Source organism: Anser cygnoides, chromosome Z (genome assembly GCF_040182565.1).
Source record: "Anser cygnoides isolate HZ-2024a breed goose chromosome Z, Taihu_goose_T2T_genome, whole genome shotgun sequence".
In the NCBI taxonomy this organism is placed as follows: domain Eukaryota; kingdom Metazoa; phylum Chordata; class Aves; order Anseriformes; family Anatidae; genus Anser; species Anser cygnoides.
The window spans coordinates 85,093,976-85,113,633 of NC_089912.1; positions in this window are offsets into that span (position 1 = coordinate 85,093,976).

Sequence of the window (19,658 nt, forward strand, 5' to 3'; positions counted from 1 at the left end):
GCCTTCTCTGGGTGTCTCTGCTTGAGCTGTGAGGTTGAACCAGATGAGCTCCGCAGGTTCCTTCCAATTTCAACCATTCTGTGATTCTGTAATTATTCTGTGAAAAGATGAGCAGGGGAAGGAGAAGCCAGGAGTAGCAAAGATGGAAGGTGGAGGGCAAGGTAGGCAGAAAAAGAGTCTGGTCTTGTGTGGAACAAGTCCAGTAACATGTTTAGCACTTTTATGTAGAGTGTTTGCTGAGCAGTCTGTCCTATCTTCTTATATCTTATTAAATATCTTCCTAATGATCTCTCTATGTAATCTCACATATGTGAGATTTATCCATGTGTGTCTGTGCTACAAGGAATGAGTGCTAGCTACTGGTGAGACTTGTGTTGGTGAGTGAAATCTGGTGCCAGTACTAGCACCAAAACAGGGCAGTAGGTGCCCCTGACCCAGTGTCAGCTACTGGGGGGCAGGGTGGGGGTGGGGGGTGGAGCTTAACATCAGGAGCTGGAGGGGCCTCAGCCCCCTGGATCTAGGAGGTATTTTGCAGACTTTGTACCTGGTGTGCCAGCTACTGGGAACACTGGAGTGATAGACTGGGGGCTAACTACAGGAGTCAGACTGTGGGCGTAGGCGCTCCTGGTCTGCAGTGCCAGCTACTGGAGCGAATATAGCGGGTTGTCTCTGCCTCCAGCCAGTAGGGTGGGAATGGTGTGTGTGTCCTGAAACCAGCTGCTGGGGGGACTGGTGTGAATGAGGGACTCAGCACTGCCAGCTGGAGAAGTAATGTGGGTCACAGACCATGTGCCTGCTGCCAGCCTCTTGGACAAGAGAGCTGTCTGCTTATGTTTCATGTGAGACCTTAACATAGGTGAAGTTGAAGGTAGCACCTTGTCTGTGGCAGCCTGTGGGACTGGCTGTGTCAGTGTCAAGTGCATCCCTCTCCCTCTCCCTCTCCCTCTCCCTCTCCCTCTCCCTCTCCCTCTCCCTCTCCCTCTCCCTCTCCCTCTCCCTCTCCCTCTCCCTCTCCCTCTCCCTCTCCCTCTCCCTCTCCCTCTCCCTCTCCCTCTCCCTCTCCCTCTCCCTCTCCCTCTCCCTCTCCCTCTCCCTCTCCCTCTCCCTCTCCCTCTCTCTCCCTCTCCCTCTTTCTTTCTCCCTTTTTCTCTTCTTCTCCACCCTCTCTATCTCAGATACATGTTCAGAATTGCTACTGGTTGAACCTGCAAAAGGGTCAGTGGTAATTGCATCCCTCAGGCTGGGCAGAGAATCCAAATCCCCAGGCACTGGGCTGGGTTCCAACAGCCCAACTAGAGGGACTCCTGGCCCAGAGCAGCTGGAAGACATGGCAACACTCTTAACATTGCTTAATAGATATTACAAAACCTCCAGTCCTCTTCAAAGTGCACCAGCTGTGTCCATTAACCTACATGCATCTTGGTGCTTGCCCTTATACATGCATCTTGGTGCTTGCCCTTGCCCAGGGACCAATTTACCAAGTTTCTCTTCACAACCTCTTTAACTCAGTCTTCACTGCCAGTCAGAATTCCCACCTCTTGTTTCCCTGAACCTCTAGGCAAGGACTGGAGGAGCAAAGTCCCTCCCACTCTAAAAGAAGAGCAGGTTCAAGATGACCTGAGGAAACTGAACAGGTGCAAATCTATGGAGCCCAATGACATGCATCCCAGTATCCTGAGGGAACTGGCTGATGTAGTTGCCAAGCCACTCTCCAACATATGAAAAGCCCCGGTAGTCAGATGAAGTCTCTGGTGACTGGAAAGAGGAAACATCACTGCAATTTTTAAAAAGGGTAGAAAGGAAGACCTGGGGAACTACAGATAAGTGAGCTTATCTGTAATCCTTCTGTGCCTGGCAAGATCATGGAACAGATTCTCCTGGAAGCAATGTCAAGGCATACGCAAGACCAGGAGGTGATCCAGGACTGCCAGCATGGCTTCACCAAGTGCAAATTGTGCCTGACCAATCTGGTGGCCTTCTGTGATGGAGTGACTTCATTAGCTGACAAGGGAAGACCAACCAGTGTCATCTACCTGGATTTCTGCAAGGTCTTTAACACAGTTCCACAGAATGTCTTTATCTCTAAATTGGAGAGATATGGATTTAATGGGTGGACCATTCAGTGAATAAAGAAATGGCTTGAAGGCCACACACGGAGAGTAGCGGTCAATGGCTCTATATCCAAGTGGAGGCCAGTGACTAGTGGTGTCCCTCAGGGATCTGTCTTGGGACCAGCGCTGTTTGATATCTTTGTCAAAGACATAGAGAATGGGATTGAGTGCAAGTTTGCAGATGACATCAAACTGAGTAGTGCAACTGATAAAATAAAAGGAAAGGATGCCATCCAAAGTGACCTGGACAAGCCTGAAAAGAGGGCCCATGTGAACCTAATGAGGTTCAACAAGTCCAAGTGCAAGGTGCTGCACCTGGGTCAGGGCAATCCCAAACAGGAATACAGGCTGGGAGAAGAACTCACTGAGAGCAGCCCTGTGGAATGAAACTTGGGGGTTCTAGTGGACAAAAGGCTCGACAAGGGCCAGCAGTGTGTGCTTGCAGCCAAGAAGGCCAACTGCATCCTGGGCTGCATCAAAAGAGGTGTGAACAGCAGGTGGAGGGAGGTGATTGTCACCCTCTACTCTGTCCTCATGAGACCCTACTTGAAGTACTGCATCCAGCTCTGAGATCCCAAATACAAAAAGGATGTGGAGCTGTTAGAGTGGCTCCAGAGGAGGTCCACAAAGTTGATCAGAGGGCTGAAGCACCTCTCCTATGAAGACAGGCTGCAAGAGCTGGTGATGTTCAGCCTGGATAATAGAAGGTTCCAGGAAGACCTCGTTGCAGCCTTTCAATACTTAAAGGGGGCTTATAACATAGATGGAGAATAAGTTTTTACTGAGGCAGATAATGATAGGAACAAGGGAAATGATCCTAAACTAAAAGAGGGGAGATTTAGATGAGACATTAGGAGGAAATTCTTCACTCATAGGGTGGTGAGGCTCTGGAACATGTTGCCTAGAGAATTTGTGGATGCCCCATCCCTTGAGGAGGTCAAGACCATGTTGGAAAAGGCACTGGGCTATTTGATCTGGTGGGTAGCTTTCTTGCCCATGGCAGGGAGGTTGGAACTAGGTGATCTTTAAGGTCCCTTCCAACTCATGTCATTCTATGATTCTATGGTTCTATAATATTTAGCATACATAAAGGAGCTCTATAGTGAATTTATATGTAACATGGAACTGTACATCAGAGAAGAAAGGGAAAGATGTGAAAACATGTTAATAAACATTCAGAAAATAGTCCAAGTAGATCCCAAGAGAAAGAAGAAAAAGACATCAATACAAATGTCATATGTTAAATGTGTTGAAGTGTGCAGCCAATCCCTCCAGTTGCTCCAGCCCAGGACCACTCCTACTTATTTGCTGGGGCCCAGTCTTGTGCCTGAGAACCCTGGGTCTCTGCCAAGGCTGCAGGACACAGCTGCTGCATTCCCTTTTGTGGACCCTCAGCAGCCAGAACTTGGCACATGGGCTGTGACCTGCAGACCTGCTCCAGTAGCGTGTGTGGAGCCCTCAGTTGCCTCACTCATGCCAGTCCCCAGCAGTCTGGGAGCACACACTGCTCCTGCCCCTATGGGAGTAGGAGAACCCAGTCACTCCAATAGCTGGCACCAGCCTTCACTCACACGCACGCAGGAGTCACCAGCAGCTAGCACATTGTCCTTGCTGCATGCATACACAAAAGAGAGAAATTATGATTATGGTTATGCAAAGAGATAGATAAGAGAAGATTTAATGAGGAAATGTAAGAAGATAGGACAGACTATGGTGATCAGCTGCAGGATTTGGCCAGACAAACATACTGACTGGCCCTGTTCTACATGCGAATGGCCCTTTTATAACCTTTTCTAACTATGCTCCCTTCTTGTGGTTTAACCTGGCAGGCATCTAAGTACCACATAGCTATTTGCTTATTCCTCCACCACCCCCACAGTGGGATGGGAGAGAGTATTGAAAATAGGTAAAACTTGTGGGTTGAGATAAAGACAGTTTAATAGGACAGAAGATGAAGGATGATGATGATTATAATAATAATGCATGTATAATTATATAGTTTACATAATATTACTATATTTTTACATTACTATAATTATGTATATACACTTTATATGTATATTATGATGTGTGTGTGTATACATATATATATACAAAACAAGAGATGCACAATGCAATTGTTCACCACCCACTGACCAATGCCCAGCCAGTCCCTGTGTAGTGGCTGTTCCCCCACCCACCAACTCTCTCAGCTTTTATTTTTTTTTATTCCACAGGATGCCATATGTTTTCGAATACCCCTGTGGTCAGTTGGGTCAGCTGTCCTGGTTCTGCTCTCCTCCAGCTTCTTGTGTATCCCCAACTTCTTCACTGGCAGGACAGGACAAGAAGCTGAAAAGACCTTGACACTGCGTAAGCACTGCTCTGCAACAACTAAACCATCAGTGTGTTATCAGCATTATTTTTCTCCTAAATCCAAAACATGACACATACAAGATCCCATGAAGAAAATTAGCTCTATCACGGCCAAAACCAGAATGCTACCCTTTGTTATTCCTGCTCCCCATTTCCCCTGCACACACCCTCAGGAATTTGCAGGGCTCTGCAGTTTTTGCACCCTCCCAGTCCACATTATTGCATTGTTGCATTGCAGTCCCTTGTTGCATTGGAAAAGGTCCTTGACATTGATACTCTTAAAGGAGTAGACACTCTCCTTCTCCATACCCTTACATTGTATTCTTTCTGGCAGAGAACTCCAGTACAATTCACAGTAACACTTGCTCCGTCAAAATTTTTGGATCTAGAAAAGCAGAGGAGAATGGTAAGCATAATACAGGGGAAGGGATAATAACTAAGAAGTATGTGCCTAAAAATTTTAGTTATATCACTTTTTTTTTTTTTTTTCTTCGTCTGTGACAATTACATCTGGACTAATACTGTTTAGTATCAAGTTTTCACTTCTGTTAACAATGATGTATTTGCTTTACTTTACACATCCTTGCCAGACTGTCAGAAGAGGTGATTTGCATCAGAGCCAACTGGTCAAAACAGTCATAGATTCCTAGAAAGGCTTGGGTTGGAAGGGACTTTAAAGATCATCTAACTCCAACCTCTCTGCCATAGGCAGGGATGCTACCCACTAGATCAGGTTGGCCAAGGCACCAGTCAACCTGCCCTTGAACACTTCGAGGGATGGAGCATCCAGAACAACAAAAGAGGTGATTCTCCTACTGTATTTAGCACGTGTGTGGCCTCACTTTGAATACTATGTGTGGGTCTGGGCTCCACATTATATAAAGGATATTAAGATTCTTGAATGTGTCCTGACAACAAAGCTGGTAAAAGGATTGGAGGGCACATCCTATGAGGAGAGGCTGAGGACATCTGAGTTGCCTAGTCTGGAGAAAAGGGAGCTAAGAGGTGGCGACATTAATCTCTACAACTTTCTGAAGAGGGGAAGTGGACAGGGAGGTGCTGTTCTCTTCTCCCCAGTAAGTGATGACAGGACACAAGGGAGCAGAACAAAGCTGTACCAGGGGAAGTTCAGACTGCAAATTAAGAAAAAAGATTTTTACCGTGAGGGTGGTTAAACACTGGAACAGGCTTCCTAGCAAGGTGGTTGATACCCCATGCCTGTCAGTGTTCAAAAGTCATTTGGATAATACCGTTAATAACATGCTTTAATTTTTAGTTACCTCTGAAATGGTCAGGACAAGATGATCTTTAAAGGTCGCTTCCAACTAAATTATTCTAATTCTATTTCTAATAATTCTAATTGTAATACTAACTCTAATTCTACCTACTATTTAAGGTGGCCTTCCTTTGTATTCATAAGCAAGATTTTAAGCATAACATCAAGAAATTCAAAAACTTTGTTACAGGAAATAAATAAGTTTTGGAAGTTATGTAAGACAACTATATTGAAAGGACTTTTCCCCCTAGAACTTCCTGATTTTCTTCAGTTTTGCCAATTTCTTCATTTTCTTTCTCTAGTTATCTCCATTCTTTAATCTTTTCTAGTGTTCTTTCTCTTTTACCTACCTTTTCCTTTCCTCTTTTCCATCTTCTTATTCTTGTGTCTGTTATTTTTGCAGTTCTTCTTCCTCTTCTTCATCTGGATCCACTTGAGCATTTACTGAAGTTATTGCATGAAACCTCTGGATAAAAAGAAGTCAATGTACTTTAAAAGACTGTAGGACAATGGTGCCCGAAGCCTGTAATAATGTAAGAGGAAGTAATTCCCTCTCATTAGGACTATAGTAACAGGGCAGTAGAACTGCCTGCTTGGAAAATCCTCCAGACCTGGAACTCTTCTTGCTTTCTTTGGAAACTTTTTTTTTTTTTTTGCCAAGCTTTCCTACTCACTTTCTAGACTGACCTTTGTTTCACTATTCCCAGCAGTTTTATGGCCATGTCTATGTTCTTTATCTTCTAAAGATTATTGGGAAAAACAATAACAACAACAACAAATAAAACCACTAAATTACTTCAAAGGCTTTGGGAAAAGAAAGAGAATAACAACATTAAAGCCTAAAAGTACTCTTTGACTCAACTTCTACGTTTTGGTCTCTTCAGCAAATGTGAGTAGATAACAAATATCAAAAATAGTATACTTGCTGCAATAAAGTTTTGCTCTCAGTTTCTAGTAGTATCTTTAAAACTCAAATTCATCAAGCAATTTTTCCATAATGACTGTATTATTTAAAGTTAATAGTCCCTTGTGACCCTCTTGTCTGTTTGTGCACCTTAAATAATATTATTTCTTTGTGCAGACCTATGTAGATAGTGACTTCATCTTACAAAAAGTCTTATATATATGTGTATATATATATGTATATATATATATATATGTTCACACGTTTATGACAAATAGGAGCCCTCTTTCATCTCCTTTCCTCTAGTTCTAGCCTTTAGCCTCTGCATAGCAGAGGAAGTGCTGTTCTGGATCACTTATCTGAGTGGTGCAAATGTAGGATTTAAACTTATATATAAGTAGATGCATGTTTTTAAAGACCAGGTACAAACATATGTATTTCTATGAAGAAAAGACATTTTTTTAAAAGAAATTTTGATTTTATTGGAAATATTTGAAGTAAGCACATCTTTCAGTATAGAGTAGTATACTGAATTAATGAATCAAGATATACCACTTTGGATACTGCAGCAGAGCAATACCATTATTATTATTATTTTTTTTTTTAGTAGAAAAGTTTCCAAACTGACCTCAAGAGTGAGCTTGTTCAGGTAAAGATTTCTTGTTTCAGCCTCATTTTCACTTGGTGGTTGATATTTCTTATTCTCTTTCTTAAAAAAGGACAAATTATTGAATTTCACTCAATCTTGACAAGCTGCTGACTGCAGTAGAGAATATCAGTTCCCTGAATAGCACCCTAACATTTAAAAAATGGACCTACAGGTGCACTTTGTCTAACATTTGGTGATGGAGCAATCATAGTATCTATCCATGTTGACTTGTACACTTTACCAAGAATTACAAATCAAGCTATTTTGTTTCTTTTCAATTACTTTTTTTCATACTGTTCTTTGGTCTGAATATGTATTACAAATTTTGTTAGGTAAATAAAGTGCTATTTGATTTTGGTACAAAGTAATCAAATTAAAGAAAAATGAAATAATCTTATATAGTGGCAAAATTATTGAGAAAAAAAAATAAACTTTGCCTGGTGGAATGAAAAAATTTTTATAAAACTATATCTCCATTTCAGGGCAGTACTTGCTCTGAACATATAAGTACTGTAGCTTAAAATGTATTTAAGAAGTTAATGGATTTAGCTGACTATAATTATGGCTGATGGGAAAAACAGATTGAAGCTGGCACAATAAAGTATCTCATTCATTTGGGCAATTTTTTAATGCTTCCTTCTCCGGTCATGAGTTGTCTAATCAGGTATCTGCATGGACTTTGTGCTTCATATAATGGATGTCATGAACTCTCTTGCAGTGGTTCCCCTTATGAAACATGCTCAATTATGTGAAAAGCTGCGAATCAAAGAAATTAATCCTAAAATACCACTTTAAGGAGCTTTGATAGCTGAAGAATTATGCTTCCCTTCAGTTGCTTAGTTTGGAAAAGTAAAAGAGCTGGAAGGCTCTCGCAGCAACCACTGCCTCTTTTTTTTTTTTTTTTTTCTCTTCCCAAAGACTACCTCAACACTTCACAATACTTCTGTCTGAGACCCCAGTCAGCTATTCCTTCTCTTTTCAACTCATCTTCCTCTTGCACCAAAAAAAAAGTGGGATTCCTTCCCCGATCCATCCCCCCCCCCCAAAAAAAAAAAGAAAGAAAAAAAAAAAAACCAAGAAAATGAACCCCCAGAAAAGCAAACATGTTAACATTTTGCCTTTATTTATTTTTTTTCTTCTCTCACTTTCATCATATTCTCATCTAAGTCTGACCTGACTTTTCTTGGTACAAGTGACTCAGTCACTCCTGCTCCTTCTGCTGGTGTTTTGTTTCTACCCAACCCTTCCAATATAGCAGCTTAGTTGAGGCAGGTTCTTCTGAACAAGGACAAGCACCCCCCCACATCCCCACACCCCTTCCCCCCATCTCATATTGCGAAGTAAATTGTGCATCAAGCATGGCATTGCTAGCTTGGCAAGGGAAGTGATTGTACCACTTTACTCTGTTCTGGTGCAGCCTCACCTTGAGTACTGTGTGCAGTTTTGGGTGCCACAGTGTAAGATATAAAACTGTTAGAGAATGTCCAAAAGCAAGGCTATGAAGATGGTGAAGGCTCTGGAGGGCAAGACATATGAGGATTGGCTGAAGTTATTTGGTTTGTTCAGCCTGGAGAAGAGAAGGCTGTGGGGAGATCTCATCGTGGTCTACAGCTTCCTCAGGAGGGGAGCGGAGGGGCAGGCACTGATCTCTTCTTTCTGGTGACCAGTGATAGGACCCAAGGGAATGTCTTGAAGTTGCAACAGGGGAGGTTCAGGCTGGATATCAGGGAAAGGTGAAAGGTTCTTCACTGAGAGGATGGTAGGGCACTGCAATAGGCTCCCCAGGGAAGCGGTCACAGCACTGAGCTGTCTGGAGTTCAAGAAACGTTTGGACAACACGCTGAGACATAGGGTCTGATTTATTTGGGTGTTCCTTTGGGGACCCGAGAATTGGACTCAATGATTCTTGTGGGTCCCTTCCAACTCAGGATATTCTATGATTATATGAAATGAATGGGACAAGACTTCTGTTTCCTATCAGGTTTCCTGGAACTGACCTCTATCTCATGGCTGAAGTTGTCAGTGTGAAGATAACTCCCTTCCTTGTACTTGGCCGCTAATAATGGGCTGTATACCTGGAGAAGATCTCACCCAACAAGATCCCTTTTAGTCCCTTGAGCAAGTCCTGTATTGCCTGAAACAAGTCCTTATATTTTGTGTCATACACACAGCTGCAATGCAGAAAGGTGACCTACAGCATGTGGACAGACAAAACATGGAACAGTGCACAATGTCAAAATGCTTTTCGGAGTTTTACAAACAAGATAAATTTGCCCGCTTTCATTATAATAGCATTCACTAAGGTAAAGCATTTGCACACATATAAACACACACGCATATATACATAAGATATATCTCTTATATACATAAGATATATCACATATATATACATGAGATATATATCTTATATACATAAGATATGTACATATGTATATATGTATGATACATGTATAAGATATATATACATACATATATCTCAAGCTTTGACAGTCTAGAGAGGTGGGCCTGTGCAAACCTTATGAAGTTCAACAAGGACAAGTGCAAGGTCCTGTATCTGGACTGCGACAATCCTAAGCACAAATACAGGCTGGGCAGAGAATGTATTGAGAGCAGCCCTGAGGAGAAGGACCTGGGGGGGTTGGTTGACAAGAAGTTCAACATAAACCGGCCATGTGTGTTTACATCCCAGAAAACAAACTGTATCCTGGGCTGCATCAAAAGAAGTGTGGCCAGCAGGTTGAGCAAGGTGATTCTCCCCCTCTTCTCTGCTTTTATGAGACCTCACCTGGAGTGCTGCGTTAAGCTCTGCAGCTCTGAGCACAAGAAGGACATGGAAGTATTAGAACAAACCTGGAGGAGGTCTACAAAGATGGTTAGAGGGCTGGAGCACCTATCCTATGAAGACAGGCTCTGGGGAGACCTTCCAATAACCTTCCAATACCTAAAGGTGGCCTACAGGAAGGCTGGGGAGGGATTTTTTTCAGGGAGTGTAGTGATAGGACAAGGAGTAATGGCTTTAAAATACAATAGGGCAGATTTAGATTAGATATAAGGAAAATATTCTTTACCCTGAGGGTGGTGAGTCATTGGAACAGGTTGCCCAGAGAAGCTGTGGATGCCCCATCCCTGGAAGTGCTAAAGGACAGGTTGGATGGGGCTTTGAGTAACCTGGTGTAGTGGAAGGTGTCCCTGCCTATGACGGGGGTTGGAATTAGATGATCTTTAGAGTCCCTTCCAACCCAAACAATTCTATGATTCTATGATTCTGTAATATATACATAATATATATATAAATGTATATGTGTGTCTATATATATACACATGAAATATACATACATGAAATATATTAATATAATTTATATGAAATATAAAATATGTGTGTGTGTGCGTGTGAGTATATATATATATGTGTATATATACACAGGGAGAGAAAAATATAAGACCATTTTCTTAATGAGAAGACAAAAAGCCTTACTGGGTGAGATCTTCTCCATATACATAGAGACATAGACATAGATGGCAAAAAGTGGCCAAGAAGGCCAACAGCATCCTGGCTTGTATCAAGAACAGTGTAACCAGCAGGACCAGGGAGGTGATCACCCCCTGCACTCTGCTCTGGTGAGGCTGCACCTCGAGTACTGTGTTCAGTTTTGGGCCCCTCACTTCAAGAAAGACAAAGAGACCCTGAAGCATGTCCAGAGAAGGGCTGTAAAGCTGGTGAAGGGCCTGGAACACAAACCTTATAAGGAGTGGCTGAGGGAGCTGAGGTTGTTTAGTCTGGAGAAGAGAAGACTCAGGGGAGATCTTATTGCTTGCTATAACTACTTGAAAGAAAGGTGTGGGGAGCCAGGGGTCAACCTCTTCTCACAAGTAACTAGTGGTAGGACAAGAAGGAATGGCCTCCAGTTGCAACACGAGAGGTTTAGTTTGGAAATTAGAAGACATTTCTTCTCAGAAAGGGTAGTCAGGCACTGGAACAGGTTGCCCCGGGAGGTGGTGGAGTCATCGTTCCTGGGGGTGTTTAAGGAAAGTTTGGACATGGTGCTTAGGGACATGGTTTAGTGGGTGATATTGGTGTTAGGGTGATGGTTGGACCAGATGATCCTGGAAGTCTTTTCCAACCTTAATGATTCTATGATCCTATGACAGATAACCTTTCACCTAATAAAAGTACTACAGTGCTAAAGTACAATTGTTTTCTGTAAGGGAAATGGTAGTCTGGACATTTTCATTTGGGTCAAGACAATATAAATACGTATGGGACATATTATGATACAACCCCAGGATGTCTGTGTAGCAAATATGAAAATAGTTACAAAATCCTGCACAAATCCTTTGATAACTACATGCATTAAGGATTATTATGAATTATTTAGTCACATTTTCTTCACAAAGTAAATAGGATCACATTCTTCCCACACTGCCCTAGGTTCAGGCCAGTTCTTCTTGTGCCAAGGGCATCTCTGGACATATAACAATTAAAGAAAGTAGAATTAAGCTTTGATATTTGATTAAGTACAAATGTTTTCAGTAGGAAAAAAAAAAAAAGAGAGAGAAATATTCTTTGTACAATATGGCTTTCAGTACTCAGAGCTAGACTAGTTACAATAGCTGCAAGCTAGATTATTCGGTGTGAATAAAGTTTAAACTACCCATTCCTATTACAGTATCACAGTATCACAGATTTCTAGGTTGGAAGAGACCTCAAGATCATCGAGTCCAACCTCCGACCTAACACTAAGTACTCCACTAAACCATATCGCTAAGCTCTACATCTAAACGTCTTTTAAAGACCTCCAGGGATGGTGACTCCACCACCTCCCTGGGCAGCCCGTTCCAATGCTTAATAACCTTTTCGGTAAAGAAGTACTTCCTAACATCCAACCTAAAACTCCCCTGTCGCAACTTTCGCCCATTCTCCCTCATCCTGTCACCAGGCACGTGGGAGAACAGACCAACCCCCACCTCTCTACAGCCTCCTTTAAGGTAACTGTAGAGAGCGATAAGGTCGCCCCTGAGCCTCCTCTTCTCCAGGCTGAACAAGCCCAGCTCCCTCAGCTGCTCCTCGTAAGACTTGTTCTCCAGACCCCTCACCAGCTTCGTTGTCCTTCTCTGGACTCGCTCAAGCACGTCCATGTCCTTCCTGTAGCGAGGGGCCCAAAACTGAACACAGTACTCGAGGTGCGGCCTCACCAGAGCCGAGTACAGGGGGACAATCACTTCCCTAGACCTGCTGGCCACACTGCTTGTTATACAGGCCAGGATGCTGTTGGCCTTCTTGGCCACCTGGGCACACTGCTGGCTCATAGTCAGCCGACTATCAACCAATACTCCCAGGTCCCTCTCGGCCAGGAAGCTTTCCAGCCACTCGTCTCCCAGCCTGTAGTGCTGCTTGGGGTTGTTGCGCCCCGGGTGCAGGACCCGGCACTTGGCCTTGTTGAACTTCATACAGTTGACCTCAGCCCATCGCTCCAGCCTATCCAGATTCTCCTGCAGAGCCTTCCTGCCCTCAAGCAGATCGACACACTCACCTAACTTGGTGTCATCTGCAAACTTACTGAGGGTGCACTGGACGCCCTCATCCAGATCATCGATAAAGATATTAAAGAGGACCGGCCCCAGTACCGAGCCCTGGGGGACACTACTAGTGACCGGCCTCCAACCAGATTTGACTCCATTCACCACAACTCTCTGGGCCCGGCCATCCAGCCAGTTTCTAAGCCAGCGAAGCGTACGCCAGTCCAAGCCCCGAGCAGCCAGTTTCTTGAGGAGAATGTTGTGGGGAATGGTGTCAAAAGCCTTACTGAAGTCAAGGTAAACCACATCCACAGTCTTTCCTTCATCCACCAAGCGCGTCACTTTGTCATAGAAGGAGATCAGGTTCATCAAGCAGGACCTGCCTTTCATAAACCCATGCTGACTGGGCCTGATCGCCTGCTTGCCCTGCAAGTGCCGCGTGATGACACTCAAGATAATCTGCTCCGTGAGCTTTCCTGGCACTGAGGTCAAACTGACAGGCCTATAGTTCCCCGGGTCTGCCCTGTGGCCCTTCTTATAGATGGGCGTCACATTGGCTAGCCGCCAGTCAATTGGGACCTCCCCTGATAGCCAGAACTGCCGATAAATGATGGAAAGCAACTCGGCCAGCTCCTCCGCCAGTTCTTTCAGTACCCTTGGGTGCATCCCATCCGGCCCCATCGACTTGCGCACATCCAAGCTCCGTAGCAGGTCGCCAACCATTTCCTCATGGATAGCGAAGGCCACATCCTGCTCCCCATCCCCTTCCACCAGCTCAGGGTACTTGGTATCCAGAGAACAACAGGTATTGCCGCTAAAGACTGAGGCAAAGGCGGCATTAAGCACCTCAGCCTTTTCCTCATCCTTAGTAACTAGGTTTCCCCTCGCATCCAGTAAAGGATGGAGATTCTCCTTAGTCCTCCGTTTCGCGTTGATATATTTGTAAAAGGATTTTTTGTTGTCTTTAACGGCAGTAGCCAGATTGAGCTCCAGATGAGCTTTGGCCTTTCTAATTTTCTCCCTGCACAGCCTCGCTACATCCTTGTAGTCCTCCTCAGTGGCCCACCCTTTTTTCCAAAGATTATAAACCCTCTTTTTTCTGCTAAGCACAAGCCGCAACTCTCTGTTGAGCCAGAGCAGTCTTCTTCCACGCCGTCTCGTCTTTGGGCACGTGGGGACAGACCGCTCCTGTGCCATCACGATTTCCTTATTGACCAGCTTCTTTTGCAAATTTATTTATTTATTTATTTATTTTTCATTTTTTTTTGGAAGTTCAAAACACTTAATTAAAACACAAGCTATTTAAAATATGTTTGTATTTTCGGCTTTCTGATCACACCTCAGTTTTAGGAATAGTAACCAAACTGAAAAATGCCAAAAAAAATAACAATAAAGAAGCAAACAAACAAATAAACAGTAACACCTGACAAAGCAGAGCACAACACAGTTTCTCAGTCTATGCTCACATGGATCTGTTCTTAGATATGACATCGAGCAGTAAGTTCCTAAAAAGTTTCTGGTTTTGCCAGTTAGAGCAGCTGGTCTAATGAAAAGCATTGGCTCTGCTGCAGGTCTTGTCTTGGACCCTTGCAGTAAAAAATACCCCTGTATGGAAACCTCTGTCCCACTGGTGGCTGAACAGATATATGAAAGTGCTCATCAATCAATCAATAGCACACACACATGCAAAAAGGTATATTGATAATCTATTTATTGTCAACTCAGTCTGTTCATTGAGAAATCTCTGCAGACCCTCAGTAAATCCTGAGTACTCCACTAACTCCAGATGGGGAACTGTTCATCTGCACATCATTAAGGAAAAATTGTTGAAAGCCAAAATCCTATTGTAACCAAAATTTTTCCATTATCTGATTGGCATCTGCACATGTAAGAACTGAAATAAACATTTCATGCAACAAGAAGAAACAACCTTTTATATTAAAAAGCATTTTTTTAACATTTTCTTTACATGCCAAATACATTTGGTATTTTCCTTCTGCATAAAATGGGTTATGCAGATAAGAAATCACAACCCACAAGTTTTCACAGTAGATTGTGAATGAGGGAAAGCAGACACTGAATTACTCTCTGAGTATTAAACATATTTGACATTTTCCTAGTAAGCACTTAAACAACGTTGTTCAAAAAGAAGTTGTAAGTAATGAGACATTTGCATAGATGAAAACAAGTCAGCAAGACTCAGGAATGTACACATACTGATCTTCCATCTTCTCATCCATGATATACTGGAGGAATTAGTGTGAGTGTTTTTTTTATTATTATTATTTTTGTTGTTGTTGTTGTTGTTTGTTTGTTTTGTTTTGTTTCTAGGCAATTGAAAGCAATTGTTCAGAATTCAGACAAAAAATTAACAGGCCGCTTTAACGAGCAAAGTCACTAAGGTGGGAACATCTTCACATAGTAATTAATTAAGGACTTGGTGTATAAGTCTCTGGAATGTTAAGGATAATCATATCTTCCTTGGAATTAAGCAACAGCTAATTAAATGTTGTCTGGTAATTTATTGCTTTCATCAGTAATATACCAACAGGCCAGGTGTCAAGCATTGTAGTGTGAGTAACTGTGTAAATGAACTTGACAGCACACAACATCCAACGGGACTGCTCCTGAGCATGTAGAGACATTGCACAATGCACGGAAAGTCAGTCCAGCACTTCCTAACATTGCAGCTAGGCAAGCACAGTGAGGGTCTGCTTTTATAGTCTTCTCTGCATAATTTTCATGGCTCAAATCAAGCATATATTCCATATAGAGCTCTTCCGGTCAAAATATTTTGAAAGAATACTAAATTGTGTTCCATTTTAATTTCCTTGATTATTTTAAAAATTCCCTTCCCTTCCCTTCCCTTCCCTTCCCTTCCCTTCCCTTCCCTTCCCTTCCCTTCCCTTCCCTTCCCTTCCCTTCCCTTCCTTCCCTTCCCCCTTCCCTTCCCTTCCCTTCCCTTCCCTTCCTTCCCTTCCCTTCCCTTCCCTTCCCTTCCCTTTCCCTTCCCTTCCTTCCCTTCCCTTCCCTTCCCTTCCCTTCCCTTCCCTTCCCTTCCCTTCCCTTCCCTTCCCTTCCCTTCCCTTCTTCCTTCCCTTCCCTTCCCTTCCCTTCCCTTCCCTTCCCTTCCCTTCCCTTCCCTTCCCTTCCCTTCCCTTCCCTTCCCTTCCCTTCCCTTCCCTTCCCTTCCCTTCCCTTCCCTTCCCTTCCTTCCCTTCCCTTCCCTTCCCTTCCCTTCCCTTCCCTTCCCTTCCCTTCCCTTCCCTTCCCTTCCCTTCCCTTCCCTTCCCTTCCCTTCCCTTCCCTTCCCTTCCCTTCCCTTCCCTTCCCTTCCCTTCCCTTCCCTTCCCCTTCCCTTCCCTTCCCTTCCCTTCCCTTCCCTTCCCTTCCCTTCCCTTCCCCTTCCCTTCCCTTCCCTTCCCTTCCCTTCCCTTCCCTTCCCTTCCCTTCCCTTCCCTTCCCTTCCCTTCTTCCCTTCCCTTCCCTTCCCTTCCCTGGACCTGTGTAACCAGTGATACCTAAGAAACAGTTGTATGATGTGTCTGTCATAATATTTTGAATTCTTTAGCAGAAGTGGCAAACAGTTTCCAGGTATAAACTTGTCAAGGAAAATAATAAGTTACACTTAAGGGAAAAATTATTACTGAGCTTCATTAATTTGTTGTCTAATTCATGTTTATTTCAGGTACAGTGAATCATTTATAGGGTTACTGAGAGTATAAAGTTCAGTAAAGCATAAGTGAAGTCAAACAGCAGTGCGTTTGGCGTGTAAGAGTTCACCTGTGATATATTGTTTATGATGTTAAATATTATTTATTCTACCCTCTAATGCCACAAAGCCCTAGACTTGTATTACTTCTTTACTAGGAGCAACCAAATGCATTTCTTTGGAGGCATTCAGTAATAAAACATTAAATTATTTAAAACCAAACAAAACAACTTTTCTGATTAAGACAATAGCAAAAATCAATCTTTCACATCATAAAGGGCAGATTATATATCTTGGGTGGTCTTTTTTTGGCGACAGTTATGACTCCTCCTCCCTCCAAGTAGAATCATAGAATCATAGAATATCCTGAGTTGGAAGGGACCCTTAAGGATCATCAAGTCCAACTCTTGACACCGCACAGGTCTACCCAAAAGTTCAGACCATGTGACTAAGTAGCAATAAGTCAAGTCATATTTCATATATACTGACAGGATGGAAGAAGACAGATCTGCTCTGGCATAATTTGCAAATTCTGAAATTAGGTAACATTGGAAATTCTGCCATCCCTATATTTCTTTTTCCTGTCACTCATATGTTCTGGATTCATGAAGCTGGTTTATGGTCATGTACAAAAGGATTGGCATAAATCCTGACTAATTTTTATATTGAGTAGGACTATAACTGACCTTTTGTTGCCTGAACAAGAAAACATATGTGTTCATGGATCAAATACTTTTACAAAGGGTGATAAATGAAATGCTGGACAGACAAGTATCTAATGATAGTTTCTACACATTTGGTTAAGAAACTGTGGTGACAAAACTTGAAAATGAGGGCATGCTTTGCTTGATACCCTATATCAAAAGAAAGGTGAAATATTTGACAGCCAACAAGGAATTCAAGCTCTTGAATGAACTTCTACACACACACACACATGCACACACACACAAAATAAAAAAATAAAAAGGAAAATGCCTGGGGTGAAGCCTACCTGAAGGATCAGACAATATGACAGACTGTATTTGCCAATTTCTAGCTGACTAGATTAGTGAAAAGTCAGTTAGAAAACAATGCTGTCTTTCACAGGTGTCCCTAAGAGCATCTTTCTGGACAAATTGATCAGCTGTGAGATAAAGTTCATGCTATGCCGAGCGATGAAATGGCTCAATGGTAGAGTTCAAAGTCTGGTAGTGAATGGGGCTGCATCCAGCTGGCAGACAGTCCCTAGCAGTGTTCCAAAGGGCTCAGTTCTAAGGCTGTACTTGTCAACATTTTTTAACAATTAAATATGTCCTCAGCCTTTTTTTCTGACGATATTAAACTGTGAGGTGCTATTGATTCCCTGTGTGGATGGGAGGCCTCACATAGGGATCTAGATATATTGGAGCACTGCGCAATTAGCAGTAGCATGAAATTCAACTAAGGTAAATGCTGGGTTCTGCATTGGAGTTCTGGAATAGAGTAATGCCAGACACAAATACAGGCTGGGAGATGCGTGACTGGTGAGCAGCCCTGCAGAAAGGAATCTCAGGGTGCTGGTTGACAGACTGCTTGACATGAGACAGCAGTATTCCCTAGCCAAGAGAGCAAACAGCATTTTGAGGTGCATTAAACACAGCGTAGTCAGCTAGTCAAAAGAGGTGATTGTCCTACTGTATTTAGCACTGGTGTCACCTCAATTTGAATATTATGTGTAGTTCTGGGCTCCACATTATATAAAGGATATTAAGATTCTTTAATGTGTCCAGACAACGACAACAAAGCTGGTAAAAGGATTGGAGGGCACATCCTATGAGGAGAGGCTGAGGACATCTGAGTTGCCTAGTCTGGAGAAAAGGGAGCTAAGAGGTGGCCACATTACTCTCTACAACTTTCTGAAGAGGGGAAGTGGAGAGGGAGGTGCTGTTCTCTTCTCCCCGGTAAGTGATGACAGGACACAAGGGAGCAGAACAAAGCTGTACCAGGGGAAGTTCAGACTCACTCTATCAAGGAAGTTTTCATTAGAATGATAACTCCAATCCCACCAAACGGGGAGAGGTAGTGACCAAGACTGAGGTCCAAATGCAGCTAAATAAAGGAAGCTATATGTATAAGTTCATTAAAAATGGGCATCTGAGAAATGCAAGAGAAGAGATTGTGGACAAAACACCTCTTCATATGGTGTGCTGTTTTTGAACATAATGACTGGAAATCTAGCCAGTATAACTGCTTCTCAAGAAAGTGCAGTGATGGTAAGAGAAGACGAGTGTGTTAATTATGAATGTGCTTGTCTGTGACACTTCAAAAGAAGAACAGAGTATTGACACAAAACCAAGAATCACTGCTGCACAACCCTGCTCAGGATCAGGTCTTCTTTCAGAAAAGGAAGGTCAAGTATCTGGGAAATTTAACTTGTACCATACTTTCTATAGGAGAGAACAGAAACGAACACTTATTTTCACATTGTAGAGTTCGGCTTATAAGCAATTCTGGATTTGCCAGTAGTAACAAGCATAAATGTAGAGTCAATATTGTAAAGCAGGAAGAAGTGAATGCTGACATGTTTACAGCATACCAGACTGTATTTGAAGGGCTTGGTTGTATTCCAGGAAAACAAACCATAAAAATTAACTCAAATGTTATTCTAGTATGAAAGTACCAGGGAAGGTAATGGTGACATTACAAAGTAAAATAGAAGACAGCTAAACTGTACTGCAGTACAACAAGCCAGGGAGAAAGATTGAGAACATATAAGTTGCAGAGACTTAATGGAGATTATTGATAGATCTGAAAGGACTGAGATAATATCATGTCCATCTCCTTGAAATTTTATTGGGGGTACAAGGCAAGAACGAAGTGACTACATACTGTTGGAGAAATACCAAAGAATAGCAAATGGAAAATTATTAACAACTATAAAAACTACAAGGGCTTTTGATAATTATATTAGCCAAAAAAAACAAAAGCAGAAAGGAATGTGTGACTAAAAATTCTTAACAAACTTTTTAGAAAAGTCACGCTTCCCAGATAGTTGTCTGTTATATAATAAACTGATGTTTATTCTATTGTAAAGTGGCAAAACTTTGAAGAATATTGCATTAGATTGTGTTAGTCCAAGAGAGACAATAAAGGAGAAAACATTTTCAAAATATTAA